The following is a 26,422-nucleotide window of genomic DNA, read 5'->3' on the forward strand; positions in this document are numbered from 1 at the left end:
TCCACAAACTCTTTCTAGATTGTTAGCAGAAAAAAATTAGAACTCATCATTTTGTATGTATAGTTGGGATTATGCTTGCTGATGTGAATTACTTTGCTTTTATCAACACTGAGTTTGAGCTGCCATTTTGTGACAGTCACTCAGTTTTGAGATCATTTTGTAATCCTTTGTAGCCTTTTTTAGGCTTATTTATTTAGTCTGGAAATTTTGCCACCTCACTGTTTACCCCTTTTTCCAAATAATTTATTAATACATTGAACAGCATCAGTCCAAGTACAACAAGAAGTCTTGTGGCACCTTGTAGACTAACAGATGTTTTGGACCATAAGCTTTCATGGACCATAAGCTTTCAAACCACCCCCACTCATGAATCTGATATAGCGGGTCTTTGCCGATGAAAGCTTATGCTCCAAAATACTTGTTAGTCTATAAGGTGCCACAAGACTTCTTGTTGTTCCTGAAGCTACAGACTAACACAGCTACCTCTCTGATACTTGAGTCCAAGTACAGACTCCTTGGACATAATGCTTTTTGCCGATTTCCCTTCAGAGAACTGACAATTTATCCACACACCCTTCAGGAGAGGACCTTCCTTCTTATTCCATGACAACTTCCTTAGCATTTAAGAGCCTTTGATGACGGACCTTGTCAAGGGCTTTCTGAAATTGAATTACACTGTATCACCTGGATGCCTCTGTCTACAGGCTGGTTGACCCCTCAGAGAATTCTAAGACACTGGTGAGGTGCTCTTTCCCTTTACAAAAGCCAATAATAAATTTTTACCATGATAAGAAAGCTATGCAATCTGGCCTTGGACCACATAAAAAAAGTGGATGTTTCTGCTTGAATGATTTCACAGTTTAGGTTCGGCCTATAAACCACATGGGACCTGAAAGGATTAAAGCCATAATGCTGGTAAAAACTAAACCATAAAGACTGGTGTAGTTTTCAGAGCAAAGAGAACAGAAGAACCTTGTGGTAGGTAAATGGGGTAAATGGGTACTTATTTCTCATTATTTTGGCAACAGCAAAACTCTTCAACTGAATATTTTAAAACAAATTTAGAGCATCTATTTTGAGCTGAAAAGCTTATTTGTAACTTGTTTGGGTACAAAAGTCAAGCCTCCACTGTAAACTTGTAGTTATGTTTCTCTTTTCACCAGTCATAGATGTTAATGACTATTTCTTCCCTTCTCCTTTGTTGTTACTTCTCTTGGTGTTATCTGCCTTTTCCTCCTTTTCCTTCCTTTTTATTCTACTATTGCTTTGTCTTCTCCTTTGAATGGTGTTCTTTTGCCTGATTAGTGCCAGTTGCCCATGTCTCCAAGTTGCTGCTTGTGTAGCTGTTTCACTCATAAAGTCCACATCTGTTGCCTTGATTCCTTGTTTTCGCTTGTCACAAGGCTTTCCTTTTGTGCCAGACACAGCCCTGCTCAGCTCCAGCCTTGAAAGCAAAATGTATCTAGGAAAAACAAAACTAAGCAAAAGTTAAACTCCCAAATTAAATGAAAATCCAAACAAACCCAGAGCAGCAAGCAAATTACCTTTTTGACCCTTAAATAAGAAACAGATAAATGAAGAAACAAATAGTAACACAAAATGTGAGCAAACAGAACATGAAGAATGGGAAAGAAAACTAACAGCTAAATATGGTCAAGTAAACAGCTTTTGATACCTCTTTCTCCATCTGTAACTTACAGAATGAACTGTTTTTAATCTTTAGAAACACGATTTATCAAAGGCACAACTATTACGTAGCTGTACTGACCTTCTCTGGAATGGGCTCTCCCTTCACATCTGTCATTGAACATCTGCGCCAGTCATATGAATGAGCTGCAAGCCTTTTTTCTTTCTTTTTATGCTGTGGGTTTTAGGTGATTGTTTTCTTTATTGTACCTTGGGGATGTAATTCAAAATTGTATTCATGTTAGTGTCAGAATGTACTGGGCCATCATTTTTCTAAAAAAATACAACATCTGCTTTAAAACATTAAAATACAAAACATAATTTATATATGAGTTCCAGAAAATCGACATATATTAATGTTTAGAATTTGTTTATTATTATTACATCCATAGAAAAATGCCTTGTATAAGATTCAAAGAAAGATCTCAAATCATCCTGGAAAAGAACCAGTAAACTAAACCAGTGGTTCCCAACCTGGGTTCCACAAGGGTATTGTAGGGGTCTGTGAAAAAAAAAAGATAAATAAAAATTATCATAGATAATTAGTTTCAAATACACTACAAAGTTATACTCAATTATTATTTTTAAATTAAATACCTTCTAATAATGTTATTAATTGCTGTCTGAAAATCTATGTTGTGGTTTCTTTTTTCATTTAATGAAAAGTACATAGCAGGCTAAAGTTGGCTTTGATTTTGTTCCATGAACAGTTTGGGGGAGTGATTGGGTGTCCATACTAATGAAAAGGTTGGGAACCATGGAACTAAACAAAGGAAATGTTACAATTTTGAATTCAAAAACCAAAATGCCACTAATTGTTGATATAACATTTCGTTAGGAGATTGTGGTTCTTCTGAGACAGAGAACCTGATCAGTAAAGGTGGCTGTTCCATTTGTATTACCTGTATTACTATCCATGGACTAATGTAACCTTCATCGCCATAATATCCAACACATCTGTGAACTGCACAGTTTGGATCAAGAGCTGGAAGAGTCTTTCACTGGAGTTTTGGTTCAGCTAGTTATAGTGACAGAATCTTGCTGAGTAGCCTGGATCTAGATAACTGCCCAGACTAGAGAGTGTTCTGAGACAGGGTTCTGCTGCGGACCTGTCTTTATTTCTCATTGGTATAATGAACTTAAAAACCCTTTTGTGATAGGATGCTTTCCTATAGCCAATTTCAAATTATCTGAGGGATATTGGCAATCGAGAACTACATGGCTTATATGGATATTTTGCCTAAATTATCTAACTTCTACTTTTTCAGTAAATGAAGAGCATTTACAGAACTAGGTCGATCAGGACCCCATTATCCCGGCTACCTTCCCCTCAGGTAAATCTCTGTCCTAAGTCAGGAAAATATCTGTCCTAAGCCAGTTTAAAATTTATTTTGGCAAGACAAAGCATGGATGATAGGAGTGTTTCTTATCCTTATTTTACAGAGACAGACGTGAGACACAGAGAGAAAAATGATCTGCCAAATTTGTATTGTGGCAGGACTGGAACGGATTTCTCTTGAACTGCCTCAGTCCATCTTTCCTCTCTTTTAATCAGTAGGTTCCAGTGCCATTTTCAAAGGTATTGAACCTAAAAACAGCTCCCAGAGGAAACTACCTGAGAACATCAGACAGCTCTGACTAGTGAATGCTACTGGCAAATGAGGCATTAATGTATTGTCAGCCAGGGGGCAGTTTTAACTGAGTCATCATCAAAACTCCACCCCTCCAGCTTAGAGTGAACCCAGACAGTGAGCATTTGGGGGTCACTGAGGAGGAAACAGGCCAAGTTCCTCTGATTTAGATCCAATTTATTTTACCTGTTCATATGTCTCAATATTTATCCATGTGATGGCCACCAGGCAAAAATGCCCAAGAGCATGGAGAGAAAGACTGGGGCAATTTGGTTGCTAGGGCTTTGAAATCATTAAGGGAGACCAGCCCATGATGACTATTGCTCCAAGGTTGAGAAAGATCAGGGTGAGGCTGAGAAACAGCCCTCACTTATCCACTTTGCCCCAGTTAGCAGATGTAAGACCATGCACAGGGGAATGTTGTCAGTATCTGCTTCAGCTGCCTCCCCTAAATTCATACCTAAAGTATCCCTGAGGCAGGATATCTGCTCCTCCACACACTGTCTTGATGTCTGTGGGGCCATCTGCTATGACAGCATTCCTCTCCTCACCTCATTCCCTCCTACACCAGAATGGCCATTGGTCACAATGCTATCACAGAACCCTACTGCCATGTCTACACGAGACGCATGTGTCGACAGAAGTGACTGTGGGAAGGGATTTCCTGGCAAAATTTCTGCCAACAGAACATGTCTTCACATAAAAGCAGATTGAAAGAGCAATCTGCTCTGTCGACAGAGAGCAGCCAGACTGCCCAGCCCTCTTGACAGAATGGCTGACCGGAACTCTGTAAGCAGGGCTTCCTGGTGAACTGGAAGACCTGTCAGTAGACTGAAGGGCTCTGGAGTGTCTACACAGCTGTTTTGTCAACAGAACACTGTCGAGAGAAGCATTATACCTGAATGGGGAGAGGTATAATGCTGCCAGTGGATGTGCCAGGGTTTGTCAACATACTGTTAACAAAGTGCATTTGCCATGTAGATAGTCTGGCTGTGTCTACACAAGCACAAATCTTCAAAATAGCCATGCTACTGGCCATTTCAAAGATTACTAATGAGGCCCTGAATTGAATATTCAGTGCTTCATTAGCATTAGGATACGTCTGGCTGCAGTGCTTCGAAAGCGCTGCTTTCAAATGCCCGTGGCTCAAAGCGGCTACATGGGGGTCCTTTTCAAAAGGACTCCACACATTTCAAAATCCCCTTATTCTGCTCATCTGAACAGAATAAGGGGATTTCGAAATGTGCAGGGTCCTTTCAAAAAAGACCCCTGCATAGCCGTGCCGAACCGTGGGCGTTCAAAAGCAGCTTTTTTGAAGTGCCGCGCCAGAAGCGTCCTAATGCTAATGAAGCACTGAATATTCAATTTAGCGCCTCATTAGTAATCTTCAAAATGTCCATTAGCATGGCCGTTTCAAAGATTTGTGCCCGTGTAGACACAGCCTCTGTGTTTTTTATTGGCAACAGGCCAGTTTTGCCCAGAAAAGCTGCTCATGCCAACATGGCCTAAGAGTGCTGACTACAAAGGGAAGAAGGGAAGGGCTCTAATGGTCATAAAACAAATGCATTCAAGTTCACACTATTCAGGAATTGAGATGCTGAACACATGCATCTGTAATCTACAGCAGAGTGTGAGCTGCACATATTTTGTTCGCAGATGTATGACAGTTTAAAAAGAACACTGTTGATTGTCAGCTGCAGATGATGTCTGCTTCTTTTAGAAAGTCTCTGACAGATATATGTAGGCCATACATTTCAGAAGTTCAGATACTACCATGATGAGGTGGGGAAGGAGACAGAACGAGCCAGCCAGGTAGCATTCTTTCTTAGAATTTCCATGGGATTATGTTTAACATTGGTAGACATTCAACCATGCTATATGACACCTTGTAGTTCAGAGTACACCTTTTCCTCAAAGCCTTTTATCCTTAAAATACTATATTTTTTTCTGAAAAATGCTGAGCTTTTTCAATAGTATTCTCAAGAATGCTGTTGTAGCAGACACAGCAGATGCTGAAGAAAATGTAGGGTGATCCATAATTCCTTCCAGATTCCTATGCCCACTTACTGTGGAGAAAAAGTCTACGGTTGGAGACAATCACCAAAAATCATACAATCTTCACAGTGGTGTGTAACAGGAGATGTATGTTGCAGGGGGTGGGGAGGGAAACCCATGTGGAGATCAGCTTGTTTTGTTCCACAGGTGGTAGGATTATCTTCACAGAAGGAATTTTCAGGCCTACCTCAAAACCATACAGATTTGCAGGGATTCATGCAGATCTCTCTCTCTCTCTCCCTCCCTCTCTCTCTCTCTCTCACACACACACACACACAAATCAGAAGCCACGTCCATCTCTTCAGAGGACTTGTTACTGAACTGTAGGGCTATGTCTACATGAGAAGCATCTGTTGACAGAAGTGAGTGTTGGAAGTGATTTCCCAGCAAAACTTCTGTTGACAGATTTCATCAACACATAAAAGCAGATTGAAAGATTAATCTGCTCTGCCAACAGAGAGCAGCCAAACTGCCTGGTCCTCTCTCAACAGAGCAGTTGACAGAAAACTCTGGAAACAGAGCTGCCTGATGAACCAGAAGACCTGTCTGTCGACAAAAAGGCCCCAGAGCATCTACATGGCTGTTTTGTCACGAGGAATGTGTCAAGACAGGCATTATACCTGAATGCAGAGAGGTATAATGCTGCCAGTGGCTGTGCTGAGTTTTGTCAACAAACTGTTGACAAAGCACATTTTGTGTGTAGACACTCTGCGGGTTTTTCCAACAAAAGCCTAGTTTTCCTGGACTAGCCCTCTCATATAGACATAGCTCATCTTTGTTATTCACTGCAATGTGTCATGTTTCCCTCTTCATAGTGGTATTTTATCCATGCAGAAAGTAGATGGCAAAATTGAGCAGTTTGGTTAAATTATCTTGGATTTTCACCATGGAACCAAAAAAATCTCCCAAAGGGCTTGAACCTACACTATTCCAACTATACAGACTGGAAGAGAAGGACAGATGGGGAGATATGACCACACAAGATCTAAAATAATTACAGGCAGTTCAGTACAATCAGTCTGTGGAGTTCTGTTTGCAGTTGGGGGCCTTGCTATTCTGGGGCTATGGTAAAACTGTTTCGTTCTGTTCTCAGGCTGTGGTAAGGCAGGCACATTAACAGCACGATGACAATAAACATAAAGGCAAAAATATCATTCCCACTTATTCCCATAGGTTTTACAGACTTCAAGGTTACAGAACTGATAAGAGAAGCAATGAGGCAAAGGACTGAATAAAACATGGCTTAATCCCACAGATACAGGAATGTGCAAAAACAAATAGAAATATTATTTTAAACTAGCAAATGTACCTGCCATTGCTCAAATCCTTGTGGAGGCTCATGACAGACAAACCCATTCTAAAATTTATGTTTATAAAGTTTTGCATAAACTCCCAGAAACTTTGCATCAGTGAGCGTAATGTAAAGGAAACCAGTTTAAATAAAAACAAACTTATGCAGTTATGTTTGTTATTGCATAAAAAATATCCCCTGCAGGATGGCTGTGCTGGAGAGAGGACAGGATGTTGGTCAAATGACATCTGCAGGTATTTGACAGGTAAAAAAATTCAAGACAGAAGACATTTTTTACCAAGAAAAAGGGGGATATAAATAAGAGCAAGAGGCTGATATTAAAAACATGAAATTTTAGTTTGTATATCAGGGAATGAAGTCTAACGTTTGGTCATATTAAGCTACAAGGAAAGATGGTCTTGTTAACTAAGCTGGGAGATTTGGGAGATCAGAGAATAAACTGCTGGTGCTTCCATAAACTGGGCAAGTCATTTATTTTCACTTCCTCAATTCTCCACCTCTAACTACTATTTTTTTTGCCTATCTTTTCTATTTAGCATATAACCTCTTCAGGACAAGTACTGTCTATTACACTGTGGCTATGGCTATGTTAGAAGCATCTGTCAACAGACATTTCTGTCGAAAGAGATTTTATGACAAAACATCTGTTGACCGAGTGCGGCCATACACTAAAGCAGATTAAAAGATCAATCCGCTCTGTTGACACAGTGGCCAGATTGCCTGCCCACTTTCTTGACACAACAGCCAACCGGAAGCACAGCAAAATGGGTTGCCCAGTGTTGTGGAAGTCCTGTCTGATGACAGAAGATCCCTCTGAGCATCCACACAGCTTCTTGTTGACAGAATCTGCCAACAAAGGTGCTGTTCCTCATCTGGGAGAGGTAGAAGGTTGTTGACAGACATGCCAAGTTTTGTTGACATACTGTTAACAATATGCATTTTGTGTGTGAATATTCTGAGAATTTTGTCGACAAAATTCTGGTTTTGTCAAAAAACTCACTAGTGTAGCCATAGCCTGTGTGTGCACATGCATGAAGAGCTTACTATAATGAGCCCCTTATGTACTACTGCCATTTTAATACTTCTACAGATTGAACCACTTTTGTCCTGCATCCTCAGAACCTGACCCATGCTGAGTGAGAGAATTTGCCAGATCCCAGGAGGTCAGTATTGTCTAACAGCATTACCAACACTTCCAGAGCTTACTGGGCTCTTAGAAGACATCTAAGTGTAAATTACAGCTAAAAAATACACGGAACACTGAGAGCCGGACTGATGGTTGTAAACAAACTTTATGGGACACTGGGAAATTGGCCACGCCCCTGGTAAGTGGTCATCCATCTAACTAAAATTGTGCTGGATTACATATGTTGCCGGGTGAGAGAGTTCTTTATTAGAGAGTTTCAACCTGTACTACTAGTAAAAATATTTAGCAGTTTCTCAAGAGAAATGTTGAAAGCTCTATTCTTTGAGCCATTTAAAGTTGCAATGAAAAGCTTTGGTGCTTGAGGATAGCAGGTTTCACAAGTTGCTGGGCAGACTCATAGGGGTACCAGGTCTTTTTAGGATTGTCCTGGAGTCTCCTGGAATTAGAGACAATGTAATGTGATCAAATCTCTAGGACTACATCGAACCAAAACTGGCAACCCTTGGTTTCTTCAATCTTAATCTCTCTGGTTTTCAGTTTTTTTTAAAGAAAGATTTTCACTTTTAGATTTCTTTTGTGCAAAAGTTGGGCAATTTTAGGAAAAGAGCTTTGTTTCTGAAAAAAGCAACAAAATTCTTAAAACAAACAAGCAAACAAACAGAAAAAAGCAAACAATTTGAAGCAGATCTATTTGTGAGATGTTTTGTATAACAAGTGTATAAAGAGAATCTTTCTTCAGAAATGTAAGGGTGTGGGAGTTAGCCAAATTAAACAAACAGCTTAGTTCCTGGTGCCTACGTTACTCTGCATAAATAATGTGTTACTAAGTAAAATGAAGTATACATCTTGGCCAAATGGAAGATTAAAAAGTAATTTCACCTCCCATGCTTTATTCAAGCTCACTCATTTGTTAGCATTGCACTGATCATTAGGCACCACAGAAGTGACCTGTCTGCTCTTAAAAGATAAATGTAAATGATTGCAAACAAGACAAAACTATGTTATGCCAAACTGTAGTGTAAGAATGGAAACATAACACAATACAGAGCCAAGTGGCAGGGGAAGGGTTTTGTGAGGTAGCCTCCTCTTTCAAGAATTCTGTGCAGCCGCTTGAGGGCCTTGTGGACAGGTATCACTCTTCTCTGGAAGCCGCCATTAATTTAGCAAAATATCCTAAAGGCTACAGTTACAGCAATAAATTTTGCGGGCAAACATTTGGTTTTGTCAAAAGAACCTCATGGAGGGTGCACGCACAAAATGGGATTTGCAGATAGTATCTCAACAAGACACAGCACTTTTGCCGGCAGCATTCTGCCTCAAAGCCTTGAGGCAGAATGCAGCTGCCAACATATTTTGTCAGCAAAAAAGCTGTGTGGCTGCTCTGGGGGGCCTTCTCTTGACAGACAGGGCAACCACAACAATGGGTGGGCCTGTCTGCTGTGCTTCCAGGTGCTTGTTTTGTTGAGAGAGCAGCCGGGCAGTCTGGCTGCTTTGTTGACAGAGCTGAGCACTCTCCCGATTACCTTTTGCATCTGGCCACACGCTGTCAACAGAAGGATTGTCAGGAAAACTCTTGCAACAGTGATGTCTGTTGACATACCTCTGTAGTGTAACTGTAGCCGTAGGGAACTAATGCTGCTGCAAACAGCACAATTTGCTTCTTTGGCTGCTACTGAACATAACTGCAGGGGGAAGTTCCTGTGTTGTTGCTGGGGGGAAGAACAATATAAATGCTCCCAGAGCTGAAAGGCAAGTGGCAGAGCTCTGCAGACTTCACTGGTTTGCTAGTCTCCATCCCCCACCTCCTTTGCAATTCTCCAAATTCCTCATCTGAAAGCAATGAGAGAAAGAAACTAGTGAACTTTTCTGGGTCTTCTGTCCCCTCCCTTATGGTTTGCTTTAGGATGTCTGTCTGTGGTCTTCAGTCTGTTAATAAACGATCCTGTCTTAATTTCCTTTGCTTCACTTTCCAAAGAGAAAAGATATCCCCTCTCTGTGGATATGCTAACCAATTCTGCACACATTATGAAAGATTGGGGTGAGGGCATTAACATATACCTTCAGCATTACACAGGGCCGCCTCTTCTATTCTGTTTACCTGCTCTGTCTCAGTACAATTAAGTATATTATTTTGTATTATCTGCATTGTGGCAGATACTCAACAAGCACTTCCTTGTGCACCAAAAGATGGTGGGTTGAACCTTTTTTTCATTCCAGTAGCACCAGCTGTGCATCAGACCGCTGTTTCTCGTGGTGAGTGCTACACACTTGAGCTTTGTCTAAATCAGCATTCCACTTTTGAAAGAGGCATGCAATTGAGGGAAATTGAAAATGCAAATGAGGCCCAGATTTACTTATGTGGCACCTCATTTGCATATTCCCTTTTGAAAGAGCTTCGTAAAAAAATAGGAATAAGGGTTCCTTCGAAAACAGGGTTTATTTTCAAAAGAGCCATGTCTACACTGCTTTTCGTCTTTTGAAAGGAGAAAATGCAAACGAAGTGCCACATATGTAAATCTGGGCCTCATTTGCATTTTCAATTTCCCTCATTTGCATGCCTTTTTGAACGAGGAATGCTAGTGAAGATGTAGCTTTGCTGTGTGTGGCCTGCAAATATAACTGACAGTAGGCAATGCAAACAAAACAAAACAAAAAAAATCTGTTTCTCCCAAGAATATACTGCTGAATGGAGAAATAGAGTGCTCATATATGTGCATAACATATGCTTATGGACAAACACAGCGATGCTGTTCTGTGCAAATGAATAATATCTAATTCAAATCAATATAAAACTAACTTACCTATTGGGATTTCTACTCCAAGACAATCCTGAAGCAATGGGACGAGGAATCATTCCACCCAGTCCTGTTTTATATGTCCTTTAACACTCTGGAAGCTGAAAAACAGCCCAAAGTACTCCAAACGTTAGAGCCCTGTTTCTTGGAACTATATGAATTATTTAGACAGAGCAGAGTCATATTGCTGGGTTTTGTGTGGAAGGAGCCAGTATTTCTGCTTTCTGTTCCATAACTTTTCTGAGATAAACAGATGGTTTCAGGTACTAGGGTTACCGGGCTTGGACCTATCATCCACACTAATTTGTACAGTGTTTAAAAGTCAATGGAAAGAATGTGATCTCAGTTACATCAGTGTAAAATCAGGATTATCTTAACTAGGTGGGTTATTTTGTTTATTTAACTGTATAACTGAGAGAAGAAATGAGTTTCCAAATGTTTCCTTCTCAATGTGTTTCACTGCATAATGCAATGATTTCTAAAAACAAACCCATGAATCCATACACAAATATTATGTGAGGTTGTGATATTATATGTCTTTTTGAATAAATCTCGCAATAGGCTTGCATTAGCAGTGGCAGAAATTTGATCACAGAAGGAGTCTTAGTTTAGTATCTTGAATTTATAAATAAATTCATTTTCAAATGTAATAGATGTCATTATATGAGATCTGGAAGAAAGCACTTTAAAATTAGCCAAAAGAAAACCAACAGTTTTGTATAAATATGTAAATGGCACATTAATATAGTTAACGGGAGATGGGAATAAATTGAATAAATTCACGAGGGAGATGGGAAAGGTTGGCATGTTACCATTTCTTGGTGTAATGATCATTAAGAAAGATGATTGTCTTTCACAGTTGAGAGAAAGGAGACCCATTCAGATGCCAATTTAAATTATAAATCAAATCTCCATCCTGCAGTTTCAATGTAAAGTAGTCAAAACATTCATTGATTAAGCACTTAAGATTTGCGGAGCAGAATTCTGGAAGAAAAGGCTCTTAATCATATTAGACTTACATTGCTCAACAATAGTTTTCATTTACAGACCATTAATAAAAAATACAACACAGTAAAAGGAAACGAATGTGAAGCCAGGAAGAAAAAGAGTCCTTCATAAAAAGCAGCATTATACATTATATGGGATGTTCAGAACCACCTGACATTGACTTACCTGCTCCCACTGAAGTCACTAGGAGTTTTAGCTTTGATTTCAATTGGTGCTTATTTAGTTGAAGTGCTTTTGAAAATGTCACTTACAGCATCTATAATCTCCTCATATGCCCATCATTGTGGTATATAAGCATGGGATATGCATGATATACTTCAGTAGGACTTTTGCGTGTCTCAGTATCACTGGTTCAGGTTTCAAAGACTGCCCTAGGAAACACATACATGCTCCCACTGGGTTAATGCAATCCCAAGATTCATTAGACAGTATTTTGCCCGTATCTCTCCAAGCATTATTACAGACTATATTAACAAGGCCTGAGATAAATGGTCGGTGGCAAGTCTCTTTTCTCATAAGACACATACAGAGGGCCTGCTTCATCCAAAAGCTGGTTTCTCAGACTCTGGAATCCCCAAAACACAGAGGTGTCGGGCTCGCCCCGGCGCCGCAGATCGGAAACTTTCCAGCAGTTTCTGCCGGACCACGCATGCGCCGGCGTGCGCCGCTCCCTTGCGCGCCCCCGGCCACGTGCGCGATCCGGTCCCCGCCAGTTCCTTCTTAACCACCATCGGCTGCAGACGGAATCCGCTCAGGCTGCGGCCAGAGTCAGTGTAGTTAGAGTTTTTAGTTAGATTGTTGGTTTCTTTTCTTGCAAAAAAAAACCCAAAAACAAATAAAAATAATATATGTAGAAAGCTTTAGTAAAAGAAAGAGAGGAGCAGAGACAACGCGGGGACGTGAAGGCCTGTAGGCCTCCTGCTGCAGCAGGCTGGGGTCCGTGAGAGGGGAACGGGCACAGAGACAGTGCTAAGTACCCTATTTACAGCTCAAAAGACTCACCGTGATGTCCTCTTCAGGATTCAAAAAGTGTGAGTCCTGCCGCGAAGCTATGCTGGCCTCCAATGGGCATAGTCAATGCATTAGGTGCCTGGGGGAATCATACATTGCCCAGAAGTGTTCCTTTTGTGCAAAACTCACAGCCAGAGCCAGAAAGGACAGAGAAATGAGGCTGAAAATGCTGTTGTTTGATAAGGCCCTCCAGCCAGACGTGCTGGAGAGGCCTCAATCGGAGGGACCCGCAGGGCTCCATAAAAGGAAGGCGGCGTCCCTCACCCCCTCGGTGCAGAAACAGAGGAAGCTCTCTCCAGCCCGATCCCTGCCGGCAGCCACAGCGAGCAGGACAGGCGTAGCACACAGCCCCCAGCCTCAGTCACAAACAAGCAGCAGCACGGCAGCACACGTGGCAGAGGCTGAGCCTCCGATTACTAAACAGCCGGCATGCACAGCCTTCAGAGCGGCGGCCAGGCAAGCGCCGGAACCAGCGGCACCGCCGCAAGCGGCACAGATCCCCACAGCGCCAACGGTGCAGGGCCAACAGGCACGCAGCCTGCAGGCACCAGAGGAGGCTATCCACGCGGCACCGCACCTAAGCGTGCCGAGCGCGGCGCCGACAGCGGGGCCGAGATCCCCGGCACGGGAAGGGGTGGTGCCAGCCCCGCAGGGGAGGGGAAAGGCAGCAGCAAAAACCCGGCACCGCAGTCCTTCCCCGGACAGGGCTGCAGGGCTGCTTTCAACAAGCCCTCCCCTTATGCTGCGCACACCAACCAGAAGACATGGGTCTCCCCCAGCCTACCCAGAGCCTCCTTCTCTGTTCCTCCAACCAGCATCACCATGGCTCCAGCCACCTTCGCCTTTTCTGGGATTAGACCTCCTGGAGTACTATCACAGACCAGTTTCACCATTGTCTCAGTCATCGAGAAGAGCTCACTCTCCCAGACATAGCGGGTATGCACCTCCAGAGTGGTGCAGGTCTCCATCCCAGGAACCGTGCCCGTGCTGCCATGGTCGCCCTTACCATGATGGGCATAGACACCACAAGCATACACCCAGGGGCAGGTCCCCCCCGACCGTCCAATATCCCCGTGGGCACTCACGGACGGGGACGGAAACACAGTTGTCTCAGGGGGAGTTGATTTTGGAACCCTGAGATTTTCCCTCGCAAGCCTCTGGCGAGAGGGTGTACCACCGACAGCAGGACCCTGAGAGTTCGAAGGAGGCTTACCCTAGTGGTTCCTCCTTGTCCTCCCCTGACGAGGCTATGGCCCCTGGGGATGTTGCTCCCCCGGACGACCTCAAACAGTTTCAGGAGCTGTTTAAAAGGGTGGCTTTCATGCAAGGCATCCAAACAGCTGAGGTGCAGGAGAAGCACCACAAGCTCCTCAAAAACCTGAGACCTCCGGCCTCATCCAAAATCGCTATCCTGCTCGACGAAACAATCATGGAGTCGGCCACCACCATATGGCAGACCCTGGCTTCCGCTCCACCTATAAACAAGAGAGTGGATAAGAAATACTTTGTCCCGGCGAAAGGCATGGAGTTCCTGTTTAGCCACCCACAACCAAATTCACTGGTGGTAGAATCGTCTCAGCAGAGATCAAAGACTTCCCAGTACAAAGCGGGGGGCACAGACAGAGATGCCAAGAAGCTAGAGCTATTCGGCAGAAAGGTATACTCCTCCTCCACCCTGCTGTTGAGAATGGCAAATTATGCAGCACATCTAGCGAATCATAATTTCGACAATTACTCCAGGCTTACTTCTCTCATGGATTCACTTCCGGAAGATAAGAAGCCGGTGCTGAAGGCCATTGTGCAAGAGGGCTATGCAGCTTCGAGGATGGGAGTCCAGATTGCCCTGGACGTAGCGGACACGGCGGCACGCTCAACGGCTACGGCAGTGGTCATTCGCAGGGAATCCTGGCTGCAGACATTGGGTATCCCGAGGGATCTGCAGGCAAAGATTGTTGATGTCCCCTTCGACACGCAGAAGTTGTTTGCAGAGTCAACTGATTCGGTCCTTCACTCCAGTAAGGACTCAAGAGCTACACTCAGAACCTTGGGTATTTATACCCCTCCATACAGAAAGAAAAAGTATTACCCTCAACAAAGGTGATACCCGTACCAACCTCAGCGTGCTCAGTACCAACGGGGCTACGACCAAGGGCGACATCAACAGCAGCAACAGTATAGAACTCCTAGGCGACGTTCCCAACAGAGCCGTGCATCCTCGGGGCAGGCCCAAAGGCAACAAGTTTGACGGACAGGTCGAGGGCTGCACTATTACTACCATCGCGCAATACCATCCCCAACTAATGTTCCATCATTGCCTCCGACCGTTCCACTCACGATGGCAAAAGATCACCACAGACAAATGGGTACTGGAGATCATAGCCACGGGTTACGCGATCCCCTTCCAGTCGCTCCCACTGCCAAAACCTCCGCCCAGGCCTCATCTCAGGGATGCTTCCCACGAGGTGAAACTCAAGCAGGAGGTGGACCATCTTATGTTCATAGGGGCGGTGGAAAGAGTACCGGAGCGACTCCAGGGGAAAGGGTTTTATTCATGATACTTCCTCACAGAGAAGAAAACAGGAGGCTGGAGGCCCATCTTAGATCTTCGAGGCCTCAACCGGTACTTGCGCAAACAGCGTTTTCGGATGATCACAGTCGCCTCTATACTCACGGCACTGGACGATGGAGATTGGTTTGCAGCCCTCGATTTACAAGATGCGTATTTTCATATAACGATCCACCCGGCACACAGACGCTTTCTCCGTTTTATGGTCGGCAAAGAACATTTCCAGTACAAGGTTCTTCCGTTCAGCCTCTCCTCGGCCCCCAGAGTATTTACCAAAACCCTGGCAGTGGTGTCAGCCTACCTGCACAGACAGGGGGTATTTATATTCCCATATCTGGACGACTGCCTACTGAAAGGGGCCTCGAAGGCAGAGGTACTACGCATGATACGCGTAACAACAAACATGTTTTCTTCGCTGGGCCTGGTCATCAACCTTGCAAAGTCAAAGACCGACCCCACACAAGACATAGAGTTCATAGGGGCTCGTATAAACTCTATTACAGCAAGGGTCTATCTACCTGACGCCCACTTTCGTGCCATCGGTTCCCTGGTGCAAGTCATTACATACAGCCCCACGGTGCCGGTCTTAACATGCTTGCAGCTGCTAGGCCACATGGCAGTGGCAACGTTTGTGGTTCAGAATGCCAGATTGCATATGCGCAGCCTGCAACATTGGCTGGCGAGCGTCTACAAGCTGGCATCCCACACTGTCCGCAGGGTGGTGTCGCCCACGACAGAGGTGCGCAGATCCCTGCAATGGTGGGTAAACCCCAAGAACATGCTAACGGGGTACCCTTTCACCAACCACAAATCTCTATTTTTCTTACTACCGACGCTTCCCACATAGGCTGGGGAGCACACATCGGCGACAAGGTAACGCAAGGACTGTGGTCCCCTATGGAACAGTCACTGCATATAAATATACCAGAGCTCAGAGCAGTGTTCAACACCTGCAAACACTTTCGAGACCACATACAAGGCAAAGTAGTCGGGATCAATACAGACAATACCTCCACCATGTTTTATATAAATCGACAAGGAGGAGCTCGATCCCGTGCCCTATGTGTGGAAGCAGTCCGGCTGTAGAACTGGTGCATCGCCAACAATATAACGTTGAAGGCCTCGTACTTACCAGGAGCTCACAATGTGAAGGTAGACCAGCTGAGCAGGCGCTTTGCACTCACGCATGAATGGCAGATCCGCTCCGATCTGCTACGACCGGTCTTTCATACATGGGGGTTTCCCCAGATAGACCTGTTTGCCACCCAGCACAACAAGAAATGCCCCCAGTACTGCTCCAGGGCAGGACTGGGGTGGGGGTCCTTGGGGGACACATTTGCGATTTCGTGGAAGGGCCCCCTGCTTAATGCGTTTCCCCCCACAGTGCTCATCCACAAGGTCTTGCAGAAAGCCAGGAGGGAGAAAGCCCGCATGATCCTAGTAGTCCCAACGTGGGATCGACAGCAACGGTTCCCCTTGCTTCTGCGCATGTCGGACCTCCCACTGCTTCCCCTCCCGGCGGCGCCGGACCTGTTCACGCAGGCCCAGGGGTCCATAGTGCATCCACACCCTCAAGGCCTGCGCCTACAAGCATGGTTAATCCATGGCTCAGCTCACTAGAGAGTACATGTATGGAGGGAGTGCAACAAGTCCTGGAGAGTAGCTGAAGGACCTCCACCAGGAAGACGTACAAGCAGAAATGGACTCGATTCACTGCATGGTGTTCTACCAAGCAATTAGCTCCCCTTGATGTGCCTATACCCGTAATACTAGAATACTTACTGGACCTCAAAAGAGGCGGGCTCTCCCTATCCTCGCTGAAGGTCCACCTCGCCGCTATATCGGCTTTTCGGCATGAAAAGGAAGGGCCCACGGTGTTTGCCCATCCTATTGTTACCAGGTTCCTGAAGGGGCTGGTAAACCTGTACCCCCCTCGGAAACTGCTTCCACCATCGTGGAACTTGGACCTAGTGCTCAGCGCGCTAACGGGCCCACCCTTTGAACCCTTAGCCACAGTTCCCCTACGTCTCCTTACGATAAAAACAACCTTCCTCCTTGCAATCACGTCAGCTCGCAGGGTGAGCGAGCTTGCAGCAGTTATGGCAACGCCGCCCTGTACAGTGTTCTCAAAGGAGGCGGTAACCTTACGGCTACACCCAGCCTTTGTTCCGAAAGTTTCTTCAGAGTTCCACCTTAACGAACCTATAGTTTTACCCTCGTTTTATCCAAAGCCTCACAGCTCCAGCAAGGAGGCACGCCTACATCTCCTGGACGTGAGGAGGGCGTTGGCCTTCTACATAGACAGAACTAAGTCCTTCTGGAAAATGGACAGACTTCTAGTCTCTCTCGCTCCCAGGTCAAAAGGAGAGGGTCTCTCTTCACAGAGAATCTCGAAGCACATTGTGTCCTGTATAAAAATGTGCTACGAACTTCGAAAGACTCCTTTGGTGGCCCCACCTAGGGCTCACTCCACCAAGGCGGTGGCGGCATCAACAGCTTTTTCAAGGGCATCGCGTTAAAAGACATCTGTAGAGCAGCGACCTGGTCGTCCTATGACACCTTCACCAAGCATTATGCCCTACACCGGGTATTCCAAGAGGATACCCGCCTCTTGACAGCGGTCCTTTCGGGGGCAAGCTGCACATAAACCAATTACCCACCTCCTTACTTGGGTTACTGCTGGGTAGTCACCTATCGTGGAGCACCCACGGGGACACTCGAGGAAGAAAGAGAAGTTACTCACCGTAGTAACGATGGTTCTTCGAGATGCGTCCCTGTGGGTGCTCCACCACCCGCCCATCCTCCCCGCTTCGGGTCTCTGTTTAGTGTTTTTCAGGAGCATCCGAGGCGGTTGGTCAAAAACTGGTGGGGACTGGATCGTGCACGTGGCCGGGGGTGCGCAAGGGAGTGGCGCGCGCCGGCGCATGCGCGGTCCGGCAGAAACTGCTGGAAAGTTTCCGATCTGCAGCGCCGGGGCGAGCCCGACACCTATCGTGGAGCACCCACGGGGACACATCTCGAAGAACCATCGTTAGTACGGTGAGTAACTTCTCTATGTCCATGCTTGCCTTCTACCAGCCAAAAGTATAGAGGTATGGCAGGGGCTGCAAGAGGTGTGCCAGCTGTGCCAACTCTTCCACCCACATTTTGTACTCCAGGCTCTGTCCAGAGGACCAGTGCCATAGACTAGAAAAAGTAAGATAAATTTGACCAGTAACCTTGTGTTTAAGAACAGATTTTATTTTAACAGGATTAACAATGCATTTTGTCTCTATTGTTGCTCTAAGTCATGTCTGTTAAAATGAGATTTTTTTTTAAGGTTTGGAGAAAAAAACATCCGATCTGACTTGCATTGTGATTTTTGCCTTCTATCTGCATTCACTGTAGCGACTGTTATTTAAAAAGTTGCTTTAGTCTAAAGTCTCCTTTTCTTTTCCTTCCGTTTTTCCACATGCCCTTCATTTTGCTCTATCCCTTCATCTTTCAGTTTTTCTTCCTCGCTATTATTTGTGGTTTTCCTTTTATTCCTTTCTTCAATTTTCAATTCATAAACTCTAAGGGCTAGAAAGGGCCAAGTTCATCATATATTTTGACCTCCTGTGTACACAGATGGTAATTATTTCTCCTCTATAAACAGGATGAAACATATCTTTTAGAAAGATGTTAAAACTCTCCATAAAGAATCAAAGTCATTGTGACTTTTGGGTTCTCTCTCACCACCCCTATATTTTGTCAATCTACCCATTTTCTTTTCATCCTTTATACTTAACTTTTTTACTTTTTTTCTTGGCCAGAAAACCACTGTGTTTTGTTTCCCACCAACGAACACGGCCAGCTCTTGCCTTTGGCTATACAGCCTGCATGAGTATTAGGAACATTCACACACAGTAAACTCTCATTTCTTGATCTTCTGGGAAGTAGAGGCAGACTTCCTGTGTCCTTTCTTCTGTGCAACTGTTCTTTGTGGGTAACTGTGTGATGGTGGATGCTTCAGCTGGTTGTAGTATTTCAAACACAATATTTTTGTTGGAAAAGATACCATCTATTCAAAAATAAAGTTGTTTGTGAAAACTTTTCATTTCCAAGAAAATTTCCTACTTGCACAAAGCTACTAATTTTTTCCATTAGTATTTGAAAAAGTAACATTTATTTTATTCAGATTTTTGAAATTATTTTAAATTTTCCATTTGTGTCTATGCAGGTTTTAATTGGGGACTGATGGTAGCATGTAGGCATGTGGTGTTTTTCTGACACCTTGAGTCAATGAGCAGGCATATATATACTTGGTATGCTCCATCTGTCTGTGTTTCACACAGACAGGTCTCTCATCGGTTTAGAAAGCTTTTGGGTTCTTTGGAAACTGAAAGTTTTCAGTAATCATGGCAAAATTCATGAAGAAAATTTTTTTTCTTCTAAATAAAAGCTATTGTTTTATTTTAGAATTTTTTTCATGAGAAAAAAATTATTTTGACAAGCTCTAGTGAAGGCCACAGAAGAAAGTATTCAGGGCAATATTTCTGGATTTCCTATGCTTCAATTTGGGACAACAGGAACAATTCGCCCACTTCTTGGGAGGTGGCTATACATGCTCTGTAGCTGTTTCTGTCTCCTAGCTGTATGATGACTTGGTGACCTTTACGCCCGTTATCCGACAGCCAGACTATATCTCAAAAGCTGCCATCATGATTGGTACACAGTAGCAGACTCAGCATAGAGGGCAAGGATGTTGTTCATTCTAGGTGCCCTGGGTAAACAGAGGACTCCAGGATCCAGGTAGCATTTCACTAGGAAGATAATTTCTTCTGCCGATCTAGCTCATAATATCCATTAGCAATACCAGGGCATAACAGCTCAGATTAAGGAGGTAGGCCTGCATTAAATGTCTGCTAATATATTGTGCAAAAATTTACAGATTTAAAAAAGATGAGAGATGGGAAAAATATGTATTAGATAATGTAAAGTATCCTGCAGCCACTACAAGACTAATCCTCACAGAATCTTCCCTAAGTCTAATGATAAGGAAGAAATTTTACATTCACATTCTGTAACAAACATTGAGGTTCAAAAGATATGTGGACTCCCACGTATAATCTGTATCCAAGCATCAGCCCCCAGCCAACAACCCAATAGTCCTCACCTTTGCAGGGATCACCCCCTCTCTTGGGAATTTTGAGGGGGTTCATTCCTGGTTTTCCCTTCTTCCTATATTTTCCAGGATGGTGTGCAAGTTACCTTATTGTGTATGACCACAGAACTTTCCCTATAAGCTCAGGTAAGCTTCTCCAACTGTATTGGGTGGCTTTTCTGCTCCACAATCCATTCAATTCAGTTCTGCCATAGCTCTGCTCCTCTGCTGTGGTCTTTAAATTCTGCACAGACAGAGAGGGCGTTACCAAAGGACCTGGCAAATTATCAGTGAACAGGGATGATTGATAAAATATCCCTGTGGAAACTAATACGACTACTTATGTTGTTCTGCCCATTAAAATGTGTGGGCTATCTATTTCTGGAGTAAATTATGGCAGTGAAAAAAAATACTTCATCTGTTGAATATTATTATTCCAAAATCTTATCAAGGATTTAGATTAAGGCTGGACTTCTTGGCAAGTACATCTGTCTTTTATAACTTAGTGATTTTTTTCGTAACTGAATTGCATGCTTTCTCTAGTGTCCTAAGCAACAGATGTCTCATTAGCACCTGTACTATGCCAGGTTCTGTGGAAGGCAGCAAACTGATTAAACACATGCTCCATTTTTGTCTCTTTATGAGTCATTACTTAAAGGTTTTAACACCAGATTGCCACACTTAATTACGTGTAACGATAATTAACTGTGAACATTCTAAAAGTTGGCTTTTTACTTCTGTTTAAGCCCCAATGCCATGTTTGTCTATTTGCTAATAAAATGCTAAAGGAAAGGAGGGAAATAAAATGGGGAAAGAAGAAATCAAATAAAATTTTCAAATAGCCATTTTAAAATTTTGACAATAATTCCACATGAGGTGTTTACAACATAAATCCTTTGTTCTGATTTTGTTTGTTTGTGTTTATTTCCTGCACAGAGCTATCACTCTCTGGCTGTGTCTACACCACAACAATAACTTTGAAGTTGCTTACTTAGAAGTACAACTTCAAAGTGACAGACTTCAAAGCTGAGCTTCTACACACACCCTACTTTGAAGTTAAACTTTGAAGTAGGGCACTACTCCATTCCTGGGAATGGAGTAAGGACTTTGAAATTGGGCTCCCTTATTTTGAAGTTAACATCGAATTAAGGGAAAATGTGTGTAGACTCTCTGCATGCTATTTCGAAGTAGCCCCTCACTTTGAAGTTAACTTTGAAGTTAGTTCCTAGTGTAGATGTACCCTTTGTGCAATAAGTAAATACAAAGTGAAAAATGGTCATAGTTTTAATAGTGATTTACAAACTATGTAAAACCTGATCCAGCAATGAATTCAGGTATGCAGCAGCCTGGTCTGGGGTCTGACCATGCAGAATTGCAGCCTTAGAATCCCATGAAAATGCTCAGTCTCAGAGGGGTTTCAGGCTGAACAGCTCTCCAAATCAGGGCTTACGATGGACATGAACAGCAGGTGGACTTGCATTAGTCTATAGAACTACAAACATGGATAATCAATTTCACTCAGGTGAGTGTACTAAATTGTTTGCTTTCCTGAGACTCTTAAAAGGGAATCAAGAGACAACAATGGAGGATATAAGTGGCTTAATTATGAATTCTCAGATGTATAGTAGCTACAGAATGTATCATAAAGATAGGCATCCAGTTAAAAATACTAATGTGACACTTCTAGTGAGACAATGCAGTATAGCTTGGGTATGAGAGCTGAAGAACGTGTTACGCATTTGAGCATTCTCAGTGTGAGCAAAACCAGCATGAGATGATATCTAGATAATACTTAGTCCTGCCACAGGGGACTTGTTTATATGACCTATTGAGGCTCCTTCCATTCCTACATTTGTAAATATCATTAAAGATATGTGTGTGTGTGTGTGTGTGTGTGTGTGTGTGTGTGTGTGTGCGTGCGTGCGTGTAATTTTTAAGATTGACCCAGACAACGTGAATTTTTTTTTCACATGCAATTGATACAAACTTTTAATCCAGGGGATCTCAGACTTGCACTGTGACCCCCACCTTCTGACAACAAAAAAATGCGACATGACTCCAGGAAGAGTGGACCAAAGCCGGAGGCTGCCCCTCCATCATGAGTTCCACTGCCCTGGTGGGCAGGATGGGGAAGGAAGAGGCTGGGGAGAGGGAGCCAAAGCACAAGAGTTTCAGCCTGTGGTGGAAGACCTGTGGCTTCAGGGTATCTGGTGGCAGAATCCACACTGGCATAGATATTCCACCTCCCTTGCAGGCCGTGGTTATATCAACAGGAGAAAACCTCCCAATAACATTCTGCTGTCTACCCAAGGGCTTATTGGGATATATGTCGGTATAACTACTTTGCTCAGGGGTGGAGATTTCCTACCCCCCTGAGCAATATAGTCATACTGATGTAAGTTCCTAATGTAGACCAAGTCTGAGTAATCACTTGTGGTATTAACATCATGGCAGCTATGGAAGTGAAATGAGGAGAGACTAAACCTTATAATGAAACCAATGAATGGCTGATAACTTCTTTAAACATATATAAGGTATATTACTCAGCAGCCTGGAGTTCTGAATGGTAGGAGGCATGCCTTAGGTAACATTTATGGGCATTGTTTCTCACTTCCTGGATTAGAAATTGTTGCAGATGGAGTTAGGTGATATTTTTACTGAATAGTAAACTCACCAAAAATGTATTTTGAGGGAAAGTATTTGCAATTTGGGTTGAATTTAGCAAATAGTTTTGACTGACAAAAAAGCAGGAAACTAACTCTTGGGAATGTCAAAATTAAGTATTTTGACATTTTGAAAAAAAACTTTTGCCATTTAGTTTCAAAATGGACTATTGATTAAAAATGACATTTTGTTTTGTTTGAAATCAACACACAAAGGCTGCATCTACACTAGCTCCCTACTTCAGAGGGAGGATGGTAAATAGGGTGTCAGGAGCTTATTAAAGAAGTGCTGTGGTGCATATGCAGCACTTCATTAAGCTAATTCTCTCCCACGGCAACTTCGCAGCAGTAAACTTTGACGTGCCGGCTTGTGTGTAGCCACGGCTAACCTGCCAGTACTTCTAAGTGCCTGGGCAACTGCGAAGTACCTTTACTCATCAAAAATTTTTAAAGGGACTTCAAAGTTGCCCAGGCATTTTGAAGAACCAGTGGGTTAGCTGCAGCTACACGCAAGCTGGCGCTTTGAAGTTTGCCACTTTGAAGTTGCCATGGGGAAGAATTAGCTTAACGAAGTTCTGCATATGTACCACAGCACTTCATTAATAATCTCCTGACACCCTACTTACCATACTCCCTTCAAAGTAGGGAGCTAGTGTAGACACAGCAAAATGTTTCAGTCAAACTGAATATTTTTTTTTGTTGCGTGTTTCAGAGAGAAAATGCAGTTTCTCTTTAAAATATTTTTGGTTCTGCCATCAAACCAAAAAAATCATCTATCCATAAAGCTCTAGTTCTGGATACAGCAGCACCAGCTTGCTCAGTCCATGGTGAGAAACGTCACAGTGTCCCTCATGTGCAGCCCCTTTAGCTGCTTCTACATGGCCCCTCCCTTTTGTTGAGACATGAGACATGATAACAGGGTGGATAAGCAGTAGAATAAATTGCCCGGGGATGTTGTGCAAACTCCATCATTGGAGATTTTTAAGAGGAAATTAGGCAAACATCTTTTTAGGAACAGTCTAGATGGTGCTTGGTCTTGCCATGACAACCATGGATGACTTGATGATCTCTTGACATTCCATTCAGTTCCATGACTCTATGAAGATCATTGAGCCCAACTGGGGAAAGCATAGGTGACAGTCCTTGATATGACACTTCCTAGAGAGGAAATACTGTTTTGTGATTAGAGACTGAAGAACTCTGGGCTCTATTTCTGCCTCAGACTTCTGCCATAAAACTGGACAAGACATGTAACCTCGCTACACCTGGGTCTGTAATACAGCATTTCCAGTCTCATGTTTTTGTTGTTACCATTGCTGGACCTGTGTCTCACAGCTGTGCTAATGCATCTATTCTACACTATGCAGATCCTCTGAGTCAGATCTGCATCTTAACCTGCATCCACACTGCAAAATGACAGTTCTTGGCCTTAAGTCTCAGTGGGATCTGGGCTCCGACCCACCTCTGTAGCAGGGTTCTAGGTCCCAGCTTGAGAGTGCTTGCTCATGTGAGTCAGGTTGACTAGTGGTGGATGGAGGAGGAGCATGGGCTCACACCTGAGTGACAATCCAGTTTAACATATAGCTGCTATGTTTCAGATTCTCCTCCTCTCTATCAGGTATAATATTTTCCTTATATCACCAGGATATTGTGGGAATTGATTTGTAGTACCCAGAGGCACTGAGACCTCATCTGGGGTGAGCAAAGCCTCTCCTCTGCACCCTTGGTTTAGAGCCTGGTGGGCTTTAGACCCTATGCTCACAGGTTCTATCCCTGGGGCTGGCAACCCAGGTCTGTCAGCTTTACCAGTTGATTAATTAATATTTGTGAGGCACTCAAATACTGAGATAATGTGAACATTAAATATGTCCAACAAATACACTGCTTTTTCCCTTCTTCTGGTCATGACCAAGAATAGTATCAGTTTAAGTACAAAAGTAAAATACAAATCCAAGGGGGCAAATAACAGAAATAAAGAAAGAAATGATCCCTTTAGCACCGCAAAATCTCAGCCAGCAGCCAGAGAATTGCCACTTTGCTGTGGAAATAAAACATCCCTGCTTTTCACAATCCATACATGTCCACATGCTTTACAGATATTTATCTAAATTGGTGTGTCTGTTGCAGATGAATTGCCTTTTAAATGCTGAGAAGTCCTAATGATCTCCTGTAGTTAAACAATCCCTCTTCTTGTGACGTCAGCCTTTGGAGCTTTTGAAAAATGTTCAGCATTTAAAAGTCCGTTTCTCAGAGAGGGGAACATTGGTTCATCCTCTTATTCCCATTAAAAAACAAATAAGATAAATGCACATTAAAAAGACCCTTAAGAAAAAAAGACGCAGGATTGTCTATCCAGGAGACTTGCTTGTCTATATTTATGTATGTGTCATAGGACTTGAGCATTACTGGTATCAATTTTTGTGCTGAAGAAAAGCACAGTAACTTTTTGAGTTTCTAATGACATATAGATGGTCCACTTCAGCTGCCTATGTGCATCTTCAGATCTTGATTGGAGATTTTCAAGTAGCAGTGTCCATTTGGTTCATATAAGCCTTCTTTTACTTATCACCAAGGCTATCTAGCGATATTCAGGCAAGCCACCCTCAGTTTCTCCTCTGCTGTAGTGTCCTATAGGGAAAAGAGAGTAAGGGAAGCAGGTTGTTGAGCACTTATAGGGATGCACATCCTGAAGAACCACAGTTAATGCACATGGTGGGTAACCTTTTTTTCAGTGGTGTCATTACGGCTGCTTCATCTCAGGGGACTTCAGAGCAGGAGCCCCATAATGAGGAATGAGCTTCAGAACAGACTCCAGAACTAAATATAATACTGCAGAACCAAGTACTGTGTCAGATTTGATGGCATGAATTAGGACATAAAGTTTCTTATATTTATGTACTAAAGCCCATGTAGTGGCTGTATATATCTTAGGCTGCGGCTCCATGTGCCGCTTCTTCTGGAAGCTTCTTCTTCTTCTTCTTCCAGAAGAAGCGGCATGCTAATGAGCTAACCAGAAGATGCTAGTGAGGCCTGGATGCAAATTTTCTGCAACTCATTGGCATAGTGGCATGTGGTTTGGAGTCCTGAAGAAGCTCTTCCAGATTCCGAAGTACATGTGGAGATGCGTGGCCCGCAGGGATCTTCCGGAAGGAAACCCTCCTTTTGGGAAGAAGGGTCCGGAAAGAGGGTTTCCTTCTGGAAGATCCCCAACGGCCATGCGTCTCCACATGTACTTTGGAGTCCGGAAGACTTCCAGACTCCAAACCACGTACTGTTATGCTAATGAGGCACAGAAAATTTGCATCCACACCTTATTAGCATCTTCCAGTTAGCTCATTAGTGTGCCACTTGGAGACGCAGCTTTAGGAAACAGTACAACAGACATCCATATGAAAGCTGAGCAGCTGGTTGCTGAGATACAAA

The sequence above is a fragment of the Carettochelys insculpta genome, chromosome 6, assembly GCF_033958435.1.
Source record: "Carettochelys insculpta isolate YL-2023 chromosome 6, ASM3395843v1, whole genome shotgun sequence".
In the NCBI taxonomy this organism is placed as follows: Eukaryota; Metazoa; Chordata; order Testudines; family Carettochelyidae; genus Carettochelys; species Carettochelys insculpta.